This window comes from Oncorhynchus nerka, linkage group LG7 (assembly GCF_034236695.1).
Source record: "Oncorhynchus nerka isolate Pitt River linkage group LG7, Oner_Uvic_2.0, whole genome shotgun sequence".
Taxonomy (NCBI): domain Eukaryota; kingdom Metazoa; phylum Chordata; class Actinopteri; order Salmoniformes; family Salmonidae; genus Oncorhynchus; species Oncorhynchus nerka.
In genome coordinates, this window is record NC_088402.1 from 81,509,825 (window position 1) to 81,525,457 (window position 15,633).

The 15,633-nt window shown below is 46.9% G+C and overlaps 1 pseudogene; it reads right to left on the bottom strand.

Annotated features, from left to right (window-relative positions):
• LOC115118144 (zinc finger protein 385A-like) overlaps positions 1-15,633 on the bottom strand; it is a 242,474-nt pseudogene that overhangs the window by 16,327 nt on the left and 210,514 nt on the right.

Here is a 15,633-nt window from a genome sequence, read left to right on the forward strand (position 1 = left end):
CTCTCTCCTTCCTTCTCACTAGTCATTTAGCCCCCTCTCTCCTTCTGTCTCACCAGTCATTTAGCCCCCTCCCTCCTTCTGGCTCACTAGTCATTTAGCCCCCTCTCTCCTTCTGTCTCACTAGTCATTTAGCACCCTCTCTCCTTCTGTCTCACTAGTCATTTAGCCCCCTCTCTCCTTCTGTCTCACTAGTCATTTAGCACCCTCTCTCCTTCTGTCTCACTAGTCATTTAGCCCCCTCTCTCCTTCTGTCTCACTAGTCATTTAGCCCCCTCTCTCCTTCTGTCTCACTCGTCATTTAGCCCCCTCTCTCCTTCTGTCTCACTAGTCATTTAGCACCCTCTCTCCTTCTGTCTCACTAGTCATTTAGCACCCTCTCTCCTTCTGTCTCACTAGTCATTTAGCCCCCTCTCTCCTTCTGTCTCACTAGTCATTTAGCACCCTCTCTCCTTCTGTCTCACTAGTCATTTAGCACCCTCTCTCCTTCTGTCTCACTAGTCATTTAGCCCCCTCTCTCCTTCTGTCTCACTAGTCATTTAGCCCCCTCTCTCCTTCTGTCTCACTAGTCATTTAGCCCCCTCTCTCCTTCTGTCTCACTAGTCATTTAGCACCCTCTCTCCTTCTGTCTCACTAGTCATTTAGCACCCTCTCTCCTTCTGTCTCACTAGTCATTTAGCCCCCTCTCTCCTTCTGTCTCACTAGTCATTTAGCCCCCTCTCTCCTTCTGTCTCACTAGTCATTTAGCACCCTCTCTCCTTCTGTCTCACTAGTCATTTAGCACCCTCTCTCCTTCTGTCTCACTAGTCATTTAGCACCCTCTCTCCTTCTGTCTCACTAGTCATTTAGCACCCTCTCTCCTTCTGTCTCACTAGTCATTTAGCACCCGCTCTCCCTCTGTCTCACTAGTCATTTAGCACCCTCTCTCCTTTTGTCTCACTAGTCATTTAGCACCCTCTCTCCTTCTGTCTCACTAGTCATTTAGCCCCCTCTCTCCTTCTGTCTCACTAGTCATTTAGCACCCTCTCTCCTTCTGTCTCACTAGTCATTTAGCACCCTCTCTCCTTCTGTCTCACTAGTCATTTAGCCCCCTCTCTCCTTCTGTCTCACTAGTCATTTAGCCCCTCTCTCCTTCTGTCTCACTAGTCATTTAGCCCCTCTCTCCTTCTGTCTCACTAGTCATTTAGCACCCTCTCTCCTTCTGTCTCACTAGTCATTTAGCACCCTCTCTCCTTCTGTCTCACTAGTCATTTAGCCCCCTCTCTCCTTCTGTCTCACTAGTCATTTAGCCCCCTCTCTCCTTCTGTCTCACTAGTCATTTAGCCCCTCTCTCCTTCTGTCTCACTAGTCATTTAGCACCCTCTCTCCTTCTGTCTCACTAGTCATTTAGCACCCTCTCTCCTTCTGTCTCACTAGTCATTTAGCCCCCTCTCTCCTTCTGTCTCACTAGTCATTTAGCCCCCTCTCTCCTTCTGGCTCACTAGTCATTTAGCCCCCTCTCTCCTTCGGTCTCACTAGTCATTTAGCCCCCTCTCTCCTTCTGTCTCACTAGTCATTTAGCCCCCTCTCTCCTTCCTTCTCAGTAGTCATTTAGCCCCCTCTCTCCTTCCGTCTCACTAGTCATTTAGCACCCTCTCTCCTTCTGTCTCACTAGTCATTTAGCCCCCTCTCTCCTTCCTTCTCACTAGTCATTTAGCCCCCTCTCTCCTTCTGTCTCACTAGTAATTTAGCACCCTCTCTCCTTCTGTCTCACTAGTCATTTAGCCCCCTCTCTCCTTCTGTCTCACTAGTCATTTAGCACCCTCTCTCCTTCTGTCTCACTAGTCATTTAGCCCCCTCTCTCCTTCTGTCTCACTAGTCATTTAGCCCCCTCTCTCCTTCTGTCTCACTCGTCATTTAGCCCCCTCTCTCCTTCTGTCTCACTAGTCATTTAGCACCCTCTCTCCTTCTGTCTCACTAGTCATTTAGCACCCTCTCTCCTTCTGTCTCACTAGTCATTTAGCCCCCTCTCTCCTTCTGTCTCACTAGTCATTTAGCACCCTCTCTCCTTCTGTCTCACTAGTCATTTAGCACCCTCTCTCCTTCTGTCTCACTAGTCATTTAGCCCCTCTCTCCTTCTGTCTCACTAGTCATTTAGCCCCCTCTCTCCTTCTGTCTCACTAGTCATTTAGCCCCTCTCTCCTTCTGTCTCACTAGTCATTTAGCACCCTCTCTCCTTCTGTCTCACTAGTCATTTAGCACCCTCTCTCCTTCTGTCTCACTAGTCATTTAGCCCCCTCTCTCCTTCTGTCTCACTAGTCATTTAGCACCCTCTCTCCTTCTGTCTCACTAGTCATTTAGCACCCTCTCTCCTTCTGTCTCACTAGTCATTTAGCCCCCTCTCTCCTTCTGTCTCACTAGTCATTTAGCACCCTCTCTCCTTCTGTCTCACTAGTCATTTAGCCCCCTCTCTCCTTCTGTCTCACTAGTCATTTAGCCCCCTCTCTCCTTCTGTCTCACTAGTCATTTAGCCCCCTCTCTCCTTCTGTCTCACTAGTCATTTAGCCCCCTCTCTCCTTCTGTCTCACTAGTCATTTAGCACCCTCTCTCCTTCTGTCTCACTAGTCATTTAGCACCCTCTCTCCTTCTGTCTCACTAGTCATTTAGCCCCTCTCTCCTTCTGTCTCACTAGTCATTTAGCACCCGCTCTCCTTCTGTCTCACTAGTCATTTAGCACCCTCTCTCCTTCTGTCTCACTAGTCATTTAGCACCCTCTCTCCTTCTGTCTCACTAGTCATTTAGCACCCTCTCTCCTTCTGTCTCACTAGTCATTTAGCACCCTCTCTCCTTCTGTCTCACTAGTCATTTAGCACCCTCTCTCCTTCTGTCTCACTAGTCATTTAGCACCCTCTCTCCTTCTGTCTCACTAGTCATTTAGCACCCTCTCTCCTTCTGTCTCACTAGTCATTTAGCACCCTCTCTCCTTTTGTCTCACTAGTCATTTAGCACCCTCTCTCCTTCTGTCTCACTAGTCATTTATCTCCCTCTCTCCTTCCTTCTCACTAGTCATTTAGCCCCCTCTCTCCTTCTGTCTCACTAGTCATTTAGCACCCTCTCTCCTTCTGTCTCACTAGTCATTTAGCACCCTCTCTCCTTCTGTCTCACTAGTCATTTAGCCCCCTCTCTCCTTCTGTCTCACTAGTCATTTAGCCCCCTCTCTCCTTCTGTCTCACTAGTCATTTAGCCCCCTCTCTCCTTCTGTCTCACTAGTCATTTAGCCCCCTCTCTCCTTCTGTCTCACTAGTCATTTAGCCCCTCTCTCCTTCTGTCTCACTAGTCATTTAGCACCCTCTCTCCCTCTGTCTCACTAGTCATTTAGCACCCTCTCTCCTTTTGTCTCACTAGTCATTTAGCACCCTCTCTCCTTCTGTCTCACTAGTCATTTAGCCCCCTCTCTCCTTCTGTCTCACTAGTCATTTAGCCCCCTCTCTCCTTCTGTCTCACTAGTCATTTAGCACCCTCTCTCCTTCTGTCTCACTAGTCATTTAGCACCCTCTCTCCTTCTGTCTCACTAGTCATTTAGCCCCCTCTCTCCTTCTGTCTCACTAGTCATTTAGCCCCTCTCTCCTTCTGTCTCACTAGTCATTTAGCCCCCTCTCTCCTTCTGTCTCACTAGTCATTTAGCACCCTCTCTCCTTCTGTCTCACTAGTCATTTAGCACCCTCTCTCCTTCTGTCTCACTAGTCATTTAGCCCCCTCTCTCCTTCTGTCTCACTAGTCATTTAGCCCCCTCTCTCCTTCTGGCTCACTAGTCATTTAGCCCCCTCTCTCCTTCGGTCTCACTAGTCATTTAGCCCCCTCTCTCCTTCTGTCTCACTAGTCATTTAGCCCCTCTCTCCTTCCTTCTCAGTAGTCATTTAGCCCCCTCTCTCCTTCCGTCTCACTAGTCATTTAGCACCCTCTCTCCTTCTGTCTCACTAGTCATTTAGCCCCCTCTCTCCTTCCTTCTCACTAGTCATTTAGCCCCCTCTCTCCTTCTGTCTCACTAGTAATTTAGCACCCTCTCTCCTTCTGTCTCACTAGTCATTTAGCCCCTCTCTCCTTCTGTCTCACTAGTCATTTAGCACCCTCTCTCCTTCTGTCTCACTAGTCATTTAGCCCCCTCTCTCCTTCTGTCTCACTAGTCATTTAGCCCCCTCTCTCCTTCTGTCTCACTCGTCATTTAGCCCCCTCTCTCCTTCTGTCTCACTAGTCATTTAGCACCCTCTCTCCTTCTGTCTCACTAGTCATTTAGCACCCTCTCTCCTTCTGTCTCACTAGTCATTTAGCCCCCTCTCTCCTTCTGTCTCACTAGTCATTTAGCACCCTCTCTCCTTCTGTCTCACTAGTCATTTAGCACCCTCTCTCCTTCTGTCTCACTAGTCATTTAGCCCCCTCTCTCCTTCTGTCTCACTAGTCATTTAGCCCCCTCTCTCCTTCTGTCTCACTAGTCATTTAGCCCCCTCTCTCCTTCTGTCTCACTAGTCATTTAGCACCCTCTCTCCTTCTGTCTCACTAGTCATTTAGCACCCTCTCTCCTTCTGTCTCACTAGTCATTTAGCCCCTCTCTCCTTCTGTCTCACTAGTCATTTAGCACCCTCTCTCCTTCTGTCTCACTAGTCATTTAGCCCCTCTCTCCTTCTGTCTCACTAGTCATTTAGCCCCCTCTCTCCTTCTGTCTCACTAGTCATTTAGCCCCCTCTCTCCTTCTGTCTCACTAGTCATTTAGCCCCCTCTCTCCTTCTGTCTCACTAGTCATTTAGCACCCTCTCTCCTTCTGTCTCACTAGTCATTTAGCACCCTCTCTCCTTCTGTCTCACTAGTCATTTAGCCCCCTCTCTCCTTCTGTCTCACTAGTCATTTAGCACCCGCTCTCCTTCTGTCTCACTAGTCATTTAGCACCCTCTCTCCTTCTGTCTCACTAGTCATTTAGCACCCTCTCTCCTTCTGTCTCACTAGTCATTTAGCACCCTCTCTCCTTCTGTCTCACTAGTCATTTAGCACCCTCTCTCCTTCTGTCTCACTAGTCATTTAGCACCCTCTCTCCTTCTGTCTCACTAGTCATTTAGCACCCTCTCTCCTTCTGTCTCACTAGTCATTTAGCACCCTCTCTCCTTCTGTCTCACTAGTCATTTAGCACCCTCTCTCCTTTTGTCTCACTAGTCATTTAGCACCCTCTCTCCTTCTGTCTCACTAGTCATTTATCTCCCTCTCTCCTTCCTTCTCACTAGTCATTTAGCCCCCTCTCTCCTTCTGTCTCACTAGTCATTTAGCACCCTCTCTCCTTCTGTCTCACTAGTCATTTAGCACCCTCTCTCCTTCTGTCTCACTAGTCATTTAGCCCCCTCTCTCCTTCTGTCTCACTAGTCATTTAGCCCCCTCTCTCCTTCTGTCTCACTAGTCATTTAGCCCCTCTCTCCTTCTGTCTCACTAGTCATTTAGCCCCCTCTCTCCTTCTGTCTCACTAGTCATTTAGCCCCCTCTCTCCCTTCTGTCTCACTAGTCATTTAGCACCCTCTCTCCCTCTGTCTCACTAGTCATTTAGCACCCTCTCTCCTTTTGTCTCACTAGTCATTTAGCACCCTCTCTCCTTCTGTCTCACTAGTCATTTAGCCCCTCTCTCCTTCTGTCTCACTAGTCATTTAGCCCCTCTCTCCTTCCTTCTCAGTAGTCATTTAGCCCCCTCTCTCCTTCTGGCTCACTAGTCATTTAGCCCCCTCTCTCCTTCGGTCTCACTAGTCATTTAGCCCCCTCTCTCCTTCTGTCTCACTAGTCATTTAGCCCCCTCTCTCCTTCTGTCTCACTAGTCATTTAGCCCCCTCTCTCCTTCCGTCTCACTAGTCATTTAGCACCCTCTCTCCTTCTGTCTCACTAGTCATTTAGCCCCCTCTCTCCTTCCTTCTCACTAGTCATTTAGCCCCCTCTCTCCTTCTGTCTCACTAGTAATTTAGCACCCTCTCTCCTTCTGTCTCACTAGTCATTTAGCCCCTCTCTCCTTCTGTCTCACTAGTCATTTAGCACCCTCTCTCCTTCTGTCTCACTAGTCATTTAGCCCCCTCTCTCCTTCTGTCTCACTAGTCATTTAGCCCCCTCTCTCCTTCTGTCTCACTCGTCATTTAGCCCCCTCTCTCCTTCTGTCTCACTAGTCATTTAGCACCCTCTCTCCTTCTGTCTCACTAGTCATTTAGCACCCTCTCTCCTTCTGTCTCACTAGTCATTTAGCCCCCTCTCTCCTTCTGTCTCACTAGTCATTTAGCACCCTCTCTCCTTCTGTCTCACTAGTCATTTAGCACCCTCTCTCCTTCTGTCTCACTAGTCATTTAGCCCCCTCTCTCCTTCTGTCTCACTAGTCATTTAGCCCCCTCTCTCCTTCTGTCTCACTAGTCATTTAGCCCCCTCTCTCCTTCTGTCTCACTAGTCATTTAGCACCCTCTCTCCTTCTGTCTCACTAGTCATTTAGCACCCTCTCTCCTTCTGTCTCACTAGTCATTTAGCCCCCTCTCTCCTTCTGTCTCACTAGTCATTTAGCACCCTCTCTCCTTCTGTCTCACTAGTCATTTAGCACCCTCTCTCCTTCTGTCTCACTAGTCATTTAGCCCCCTCTCTCCTTCTGTCTCACTAGTCATTTAGCACCCTCTCTCCTTCTGTCTCACTAGTCATTTAGCCCCCTCTCTCCTTCTGTCTCACTAGTCATTTAGCCCCCTCTCTCCTTCTGTCTCACTAGTCATTTAGCCCCCTCTCTCCTTCTGTCTCACTAGTCATTTAGCCCCCTCTCTCCTTCTGTCTCACTAGTCATTTAGCACCCTCTCTCCTTCTGTCTCACTAGTCATTTAGCACCCTCTCTCCTTCTGTCTCACTAGTCATTTAGCCCCCTCTCTCCTTCTGTCTCACTAGTCATTTAGCACCCTCTCTCCTTCTGTCTCACTAGTCATTTAGCACCCTCTCTCCTTCTGTCTCACTAGTCATTTAGCACCCTCTCTCCTTCTGTCTCACTAGTCATTTAGCACCCTCTCTCCCTCTGTCTCACTAGTCATTTAGCACCCTCTCTCCTTTTGTCTCACTAGTCATTTAGCACCCTCTCTCCTTCTGTCTCACTAGTCATTTAGCCCCCTCTCTCCTTCTGTCTCACTAGTCATTTAGCACCCTCTCTCCTTCTGTCTCACTAGTCATTTAGCACCCTCTCTCCTTTCTGTCCTCCCAGACCCCACAGTTGATTTTGACTGTGTAACAAATCACATTCTAATACACAGTCAAACACAACCCATAATTATAAACACACGACCAGGGGGTCTGAAATGAAGTGGCCAAGAAAATCTGCTGAGTCATGGTGCCATTATTTATATAAGTCACCTGTTTCTCTGAGGTCAACCTCCAAATAGGTAGCCTGGTCCCAGATCTGTTTGTGCTGTCTTGCCAACTCCACGTGACAATGACGATCGGAATGACATAGGAGTTGAAAAGTCAGCACAAACCGATCTGGGACCAGACTACTAAAACAGGACAGACATTCTAGAAGCCTTTTCTTCTTAGCATTACTAGTACAGAAGATTAATTCAAAGAAGTCACAGAACTCAAGAGCATCATTTCAGGTCCAACAGCACATGCTGTTGTCCCCAGATCAACCTGCTTGTTGGCAGGGAATCTTTTCCATGATACGATGTGCTACTCTAGCGTTTCCGTGGTGATGGTGCTACTCTGCCGTCTCTGTTCAAAGGTCCTGTTCCAAAACTGTACTACTCAAAATTAGTACTTACTTCCTTGCTTGTTCCCTCCCTAAAAACAATCCCTAATCTGAAATGAGAGGTGACATCAAGGGGTTTCCATAACACAGCTTTCACCAATGTAGTGTCATGTCAGATCAGTGGTTACTTCAAGGGAGAAAGGAAGGAATGTATTTCTAAACTATTTCAACTAGGTTCTGCAAGAATGTAGAACCAAATATAGCTCCTGTTTCGAAGTCCTTAGTGAGTCTCAGCTTCTCTCCGGCATATTTGTCATTTCAGGGTCAGTGGGAAAGCAATGACAGAAGAGATCTGGGCCTGAGTCGGTGGTGCTGACACTGCTGTTCTGGTGGGAATGTGAGAGGAGCAGACTACGGCCTTTAGCCAAGGTCAGATAAAACACAGAGACAGGAGCCATAGAGGAGCAGAACAAAATACTTGTTATTCATTTATAATTGTTATTCCTTCATATTTGTGAAGAGCTATTCATATCTCCCTCAGCACATAGTGGTCAGTTCATGTAGAAAATACTATAGTGAATACTACGGTATTATGGACAAACAAACACCGTAGTAAATGCAAAACACTACTGTCCGTAAAAACTTTTTTAAAGAGTAAATACTCCATATTTAATTTGCATATACTCTGCCCATTCCCCTCCCCCATATCACAATGTGTGCCTCCCATAAGTGAGAAACCTACTTGCCAAATATAGGCCATATTGTGTTCCCTACAGGTTATAGAAAAGAGCAGAAGCCCTGAACTATCTGTTCAGAACCCAGTCTTACAAACCTACCTACCTACCTACCTACCTACCTACCTACCTACCTACCTATTTACGTATTTCTCCAGTAAGTTCCAGAAGGAGAAAGCCTCCACCTACATGTAAGTGCTAGGAGGCATTGCAGGTCTCTCTCCTCCATGATTACCTGGGTTACAGGGGTCGCTCATGTCAGGGGAGGAGGTAGGGGGTTCACCAGGGAGGGATGGAGAGGAGGTGAGGGAGACAGGTTGGCCCGACTTGTCACCCTCCTGGGGGCGACTCTTGGAGGTCTCGATGCCTTTGACTCTCCGTGCATGGCGGTTGCCTTTGTAGTGGGCTTCTGCCTGGCTCTGGAGAGAGAGAGAGAGAGAGAAAGAGCGAGTGAGCGAGTGAGTGAGTGACATTATGAAATCCATGTACACAAACAACAAGTGTGTGGTTAAAATAGGCAAAGAATACACACATTTCCTCCCACAGGGCAGTGGGGTGAGACAAGGATGCAGCTTAAGCCCCACCCTCTTCAACATATATATCAACGAATTGGGGCGGGCACTAGAACAGTCTGCAGCACGTGTCCTCACCCTACTAGAATCTGAAGTCAAATGTCTACTGTTTGCTGATGATCTGGTGCTTCTGTCCCCAACCAAGGAGGGCCCACAACAGCACCTAGATATTCTGCACAGATTCTGCCAGACCTGGGCCCTGACAGTAAATCTCAGTAAGACCAAAATAATGGTGTTCCAAAAAATGTCCAGTCGCCTGGACCACAAATACAAATTCCATCGAGACACCGTTGCCCTAGAGCACACAAAAAACGATACATACCTTGGCCTAAACATCAGCGCCACAGGTAACTTCCACAAAGCTGTGAACGATCTGAGAGACAAGGCAAGAAGGGCATTCTATGCCATCGAAAGGAACATAAAATTTGACATACCAATTAGGATCTGGCTAAAAATACTTAAATCAGTTATAGAACCCATTGTCCTTTATGGTTTTGAGGTCTGGTGTCTGCTCACCCATCAAGAATTCACAGAAATGCAAAAGTATCTTCCGTGTACAGAAAGATGAACCTGGAGAAGAGTCCCCTAAGCAAGCTGGTCTTGGGGCTCTGTTCACAAACACAAACACATCACACAGAGCCCCAGGACAGCAGCACAATTAGACAAATCATGAGAAAACAAAAAGATAATTACTTGACACATTGGAATGCTATTTGGCCCTAAAAAGAGAGTACACAGTGGCAGAATACCTGACCACTGTGACTGACCCAAACTTAGCACCCTCTCTTCTCAATAGCCTTGCTATTGAGAAAGGCCGCAGTAGGCAGACATGGCTCTCAAGAGAAGACAGGCTATGTGCACACTGCCCACAAAATTAGGTGGAAACTGAGCTGCACTTCCTAAACTCCTGCCCAATGTACGACCATATTAGAGACACATATTTCCCTCAGATTACACAGATCCACAAAGAATTTGAAAACAAACCCAATTTCCGTGAACTCCCATATCTACTGGGTGAAATATCACAGTGTGCCATCACAGCAGCAAGATTTGTGACCTGTTGCCACAAGAAAAGGTCAACCAGTGAAGAACAAACACCATTGTAAATACAACCAATATTTATGCTTGTTTATTTTCCCATTTGTACTTTAACCATTTGTACATCGTTACAACACTGTATATATACATAATATGACATTTGTAATGTCCTTATACTTTTGGAACTTCTGTGAGTGTAATGTTTAATGTTCGTTTGTATTGTTTATTTCACTTTTGTATATTATCTACCTCACTTGCTTTGGTAATGTTAACATATGTTTCCCATGCCAATAAAGTCCCTTGAATTGAATTGAGAGAAGGTGAGGGGCGAGAGAGAGAGAGAGAGAGAGAGAGAGAGAGAGTGAGAGGGAGGGAGGGACAGAGAGAGAGAGGGGGGTCAGAGAGAAAGAGAGAGAGAGAGAGGGAGGGACATAGAGAGAGAGAGAGAGAGAGAGAGGGACAGAGAGAGAGAGAGATAGAGAGGGAGGGAGGGAGGGACATAGAGAGAGGGAGGAACATAGAGAGAGAGAGAGGGAGGGACAGAGAGAGAGAGAGACAGATGGAGAGGGAGAGGGACAGAGGGAGGGGAACAGAGAGAGACATAGATAGAGAGACAGGGGGAGGGACAGAGAGAAAGAGAGACGGGGAGGGACAGAGAGAAAGAGAGAGAGAGGGGGTCAGAGAGAAAGAGAGAGAGAGAGAGAGAGGGAGGGCATAGAGAGATTTAGAGAGGGAGGGACAGAGAGAGAGATAGAGAGAGGGAGGGAGGGACAGAGAGCGAGAGAGAGAGAGGGACAGAGAGAGAGATAGAGGGGGAGGGAGGGACAGAGAGAGATTTAGAGAGGGAGGGACAGAGAGAGAGAGAGAGAGAGAGAGAGAGAGAGAGAGAGAGAGAGAGAGAGAGACAGAGAGACAGAGAGACAGAGAGAGAGAGACAGGGGGGAGAAAGATAGAGAGAGAGAGAGAGAGACAGGGGGAAAGATAGAGAGAGAGAGAGAGAGAGACAGAGAGAGAGAGACAGGGGAAAGATAGAGAGAGAGAGAGAGAGAGAGAGAGAGAGAGAGAGAGATAGAAAGATAGAGAGAGAGAGAGAGAGAGAGAGAGAGAGAGAGAGAGAGGGGGAAAGATAGAGAGAGAGAGAGAGAGAGAGACAGAGACAGGGGGAAAGATAGAGAGAGAGAGAGAGGTGTGTGAATTTAGCTGTCATCACAACAACAGGTGAATATAACATTAAGACAATGGACACAGACGGAGTAGAAAATCTTGACACACTAATATAGCACACCTGGATACACACACGCACCAAGGTGCACACACACACACACACACACACACACACACACACACACACACACAAACACACAGTTTTGGCGTCCGGTATGCTATTCAATCTGCACCAGGAATAGGAGACGGGATGGCAGGTTGCAGACAGGCTTACAGTGGATAGAGAGGAGAGGAATACTGTAACAGGTGATCTGACCACTGATCAGGAAATACTGTGAGGCAGTAGTCTGTCTGTTTTCCCTAACAATACCACATTACAACTGGCCCTAATCTAGGCCTCAGTTCCCTTGTTCTCTTCTCCTCTGACTCCTCCACAGTCAGAGATTACCCAGCTCCAGCCGTCATGACTGCAGGGTCCAGTTATGTCATTATACCAGACATGATGAGAGACATGTCTGCAGAAGGGGGTTGAACTGCATGTCAAGGCCAGAGATGGTGCCATCGTACAAACACACAAACACACACTGTCCTGTAGTAACCACTTTTTTGGTTACTACATGATTCCATGTGTGTTATTTCATAGTTTTGATACCTTCACTATTATTCTACAATAGTCTGTCTCAGTGTGTCATTGGGATGGTCATAGGAGCCGTAAGAGCTGTCACACATAGTCTACATCCTCATTATAGCCAGCTACTGCAACAGTGCTGTGCTTCACACACACAACCTCATTGTCCCTCTGCTGTGCACCTATGTGACCACCTCAAACAGATCATCTGACAGCTAACTGAAAATGGACTGCTTAAAGCCTCTGGAATGGTGTGTATCTGTGTTTGTATACAATGGCAGGCAAATAATTATTGTATCAAGATGATGATTATTATTAAGTAGGGGGCTTATTGTGTGTCGCTCTTTAAATACAGGGCTGGAGAGCTGCTGACAGCTGCAACAGACAGGTGATGAGAGGAATAGAAAAATCAAGAGGCACAGCACACCACACCACAGCACGCCACACCACAACATATACTTATATACATATACTTCCGGCGCCAACAGAGATGGTCGCCTCGCTTCGCGTTCCTAGGAAACTATGCAGTTTTTTGTTTTTTTACGTGTTATTTCTTACATAAATAGCCACCATTGTTCCTGTTCCCAAGAAAGCTAAGGTAGTTAACTGAGCTAAACGACTACCGCCCCGTAGCACTCACTTCCGTCATCATGAAGTGCTTTGAGAGACTAGTCAAAGACCATATCACCTCCACCCTACCTGACACCCTAGACCCACTCCAATTTGCTTTACCGCCCAAATAGGTCCACTGACGATGCAATCTCAACCACCATACTGCGCTAACCCATCTGGACAAGAGGAATACCTATGTGAGAATGCTGTTCATCGACTACAGCTCGGCATTTAACGCCATAGTGCCCTCCAAGCTCGTAATCAAGCTCGAGACCCCACACCACACCACATCACATCTCATCCCCGGCTTACTAGGAGCTCAGGCCAGGGGTTCAGGCCAGGGGCTCAGGCCTGGGATAGATAAGCTCGGCAGGGAAAGAGAGGAGGGGAGAGGAGAGAGAGGAGAGGGGAGGGAGGTGAGAGGGGAGTGGAGAGGGTGACCTTGCTGGAGAGGTGGAGGGATGGTGGCTTGGACATGGCTGGATGGACAGCAGAAGGGATGACTATGTGGTTGGGATGGCTGAGAGGGGAGGAGAGGGGAAGGGGAGAGGCAGCTTTGGCTGGATAGCTGGACTACAGGGGTTGGCTCAGTTGTTCGGATGGCTGGGGACAGACAGGGAGAGGTGAGAGAGGAGAAGAGGGACTCAGGCTGGTGCTCCTGTGGTGTGGATGGCACTGGCACTAGCCTTTTGGTCAGGGCGTCAGGTATGTCCAGTCACTGCTGGGTCCATTGACGTGACAATGACATGGGAGTTATTAAGGCAGCACAAACAGATGAGGGAGTCAGGCTAGGCCGGATGGTTATAGCACTATCCCCTGTGGTCAGGGCATCAGGTATGTTCTGTACCCGGTGTGCCCAGGCACCAACCAGCCAGTTATCTCTTTAAGGCTGTAATTGCTGACATCATGTCAGTGATTCTCTCATTAACACAGGTGTGAGTGTTGACGAGGACAAGGCTGGAGATCACTCTGTCACGCTGATTGAGTTCGAATAACAGACTGGAAGCTTCAAAAGGAGGGTGGTGCTTAGAATCATTGTTCTTCCTCTCTCAACCATGTGGAAACACGTGCTGTCATCATTGCTTTGCACAAAAAGGGCTTCACAGGCAAGGATATTGCTGCCAGTAAGATTGCACCTAAATCAACTATTGTGAAGAAGGCTTCAGGGTGCCCAAGAAAGTCCAGCAAGCGCCAGGACCATCTCCTAAAGTTGATTCAGCTGCAGGATCAGGGCACCACCAGTACAGAGCTTGCTCAGGAATGGCAGCAGGCAGGTGTGAGTGCATCTGCACGCACAGTGAGGCGAATACTTTTGGAGGATGGCCTAGTGTCAAGAAGGGCAGCAAAGAAACCACTTCTCTCCAGGAAAAACATCAGGGACAGACTGATATTCTGCTAAATGTACAGGGATTGGACTGCTGAGGACTGGGGTAAAGTCATTTTCTCTGATGAATCCACTTTCCGATTGTTTGGGGCATCTGGAAAAAAAGCTTGTCCGGAGAAGACAAGGTGAGCTCTTCATGTAATTGTCAATAAAAGCCTTTGATACTTATGAAATGCCTGTAATTATACTTCAGTATTCCATAGTAACATCTGACAAAAATACCTAAAGACACTAAAGCAGCAAACTTTGTGGAAATTAATATTTGTGTCATTCTCAAAACTTTTGGCCACGACTGTAGAATAGTGTAGGGTAGTGTAGTGTCTTGTATTGTATGGTAGTGTAGAGTAGGGTTGGTGTAGGGTATGGTATGGTAGTGTAGAGTAGAGTAGTGTATGGTATGGTAATGTAGTGTAGTGTAGGGTAGGGGTGGGGAGCTTTGCAGAGACTGGCGCTGAGGGTGAGTGGGGTGCTGAAATCCTTCTCAGGTCCCTTTCCGAACTAGCTGTGGATCGGGGGTCATAGTTGGCCACCCAGAGGTAGATTACGTAACTCTTTATTGGTCAGTGTCAATATTTCCCAGCATGTTTATGTGTCATACTTGTATGGCTGAGAGGTCCCGTTCTGGGCTATAAACAATGAACTTATACCCAGCATGGAACCTGGGCCCTGCAGGAGCAGGAAAATATTGACATTATGTGGAAGGCATCAGCAAATGACAGACATATTATGTATGGCTCTGGGAGACATGTAACTTGGGGAGGTTTGTGGCAGAAGAATCAGAATTAGTTGTGTAACATAGATAATTAAGATGTGTTGTGTCTTTGGCAATACCGGATAAAGTGATATGACATGCTATTCTATCAAATCCTTTCTCTGTAATTAATATTACCTGATTAAGCTAATCATGTAAATGTAATTAACTAGAAAGTCGGGGCAGCACGAAAGAGTGTTTATAGAGCTGTTATCTTCCGAATAAACTCTGAAAGACCTAGTAATATTTTACATCAATAGCAGTCAATATTAATCGTCACCTTATTTCCGTCTCATCTGAACATTGTAGAATTCTTGGTTATCTTCACAAACCCTGGCTAACAAGTTGAATCAGCAATACAAAATTGGGTTTAATTGTTTATTTACTAAATACCTAACTAATCACACAGAATTACATATACACAGAATTAATCATACCTTGATTGCAAATTATGTCATAAAGGAAAAAGTCCCTGGCGGACGGAACAGATATGACAGCTGGTTACACAAAGAAAAGGGGGTTGGGCTTGAGTGAAAGAGCGGGAAGACTGAAGAACAAAGGGAAAAGCTGTGCTATCGTAAATACAGTATCTTATGCATTCTAAATTACCGCCCATTTGGAAAAGGAAAATGCAATAAATATTGACTCTGAGCTGCGCTTTGGTAGGTTGGTCGTAGATGCTGGCCGTGTTGGCCAAAAGAGATCATCCTGTCCTCGGAAGAATGTCACTGGTGGTAAATTGGGTACGTTGTAGTATCGTCGTTGTGTGGTAGACTGGATACGTTGTCCGTCCTTTCCTAGCCCACGTTTACAGCTGCTGTTGCTAACTCAACGGCTAGGATGTCTCACTTCTTTAGTGAATAAGAGTTCAAAGTTTATACCATTCACAACCAAAGCTCACGCTGAGGTTGGCTTAGTTCTGTAGTTGACATGTTAGCACTTTTCAACGTATGGACCGTCGTCCTATTGTCCTCAGAACAGATAGTTACATTTTCGTCAAGGGCTTATATAGTGGAGGGAGATGAGGGTGTGTTTCATAGTTTATAACCCATGT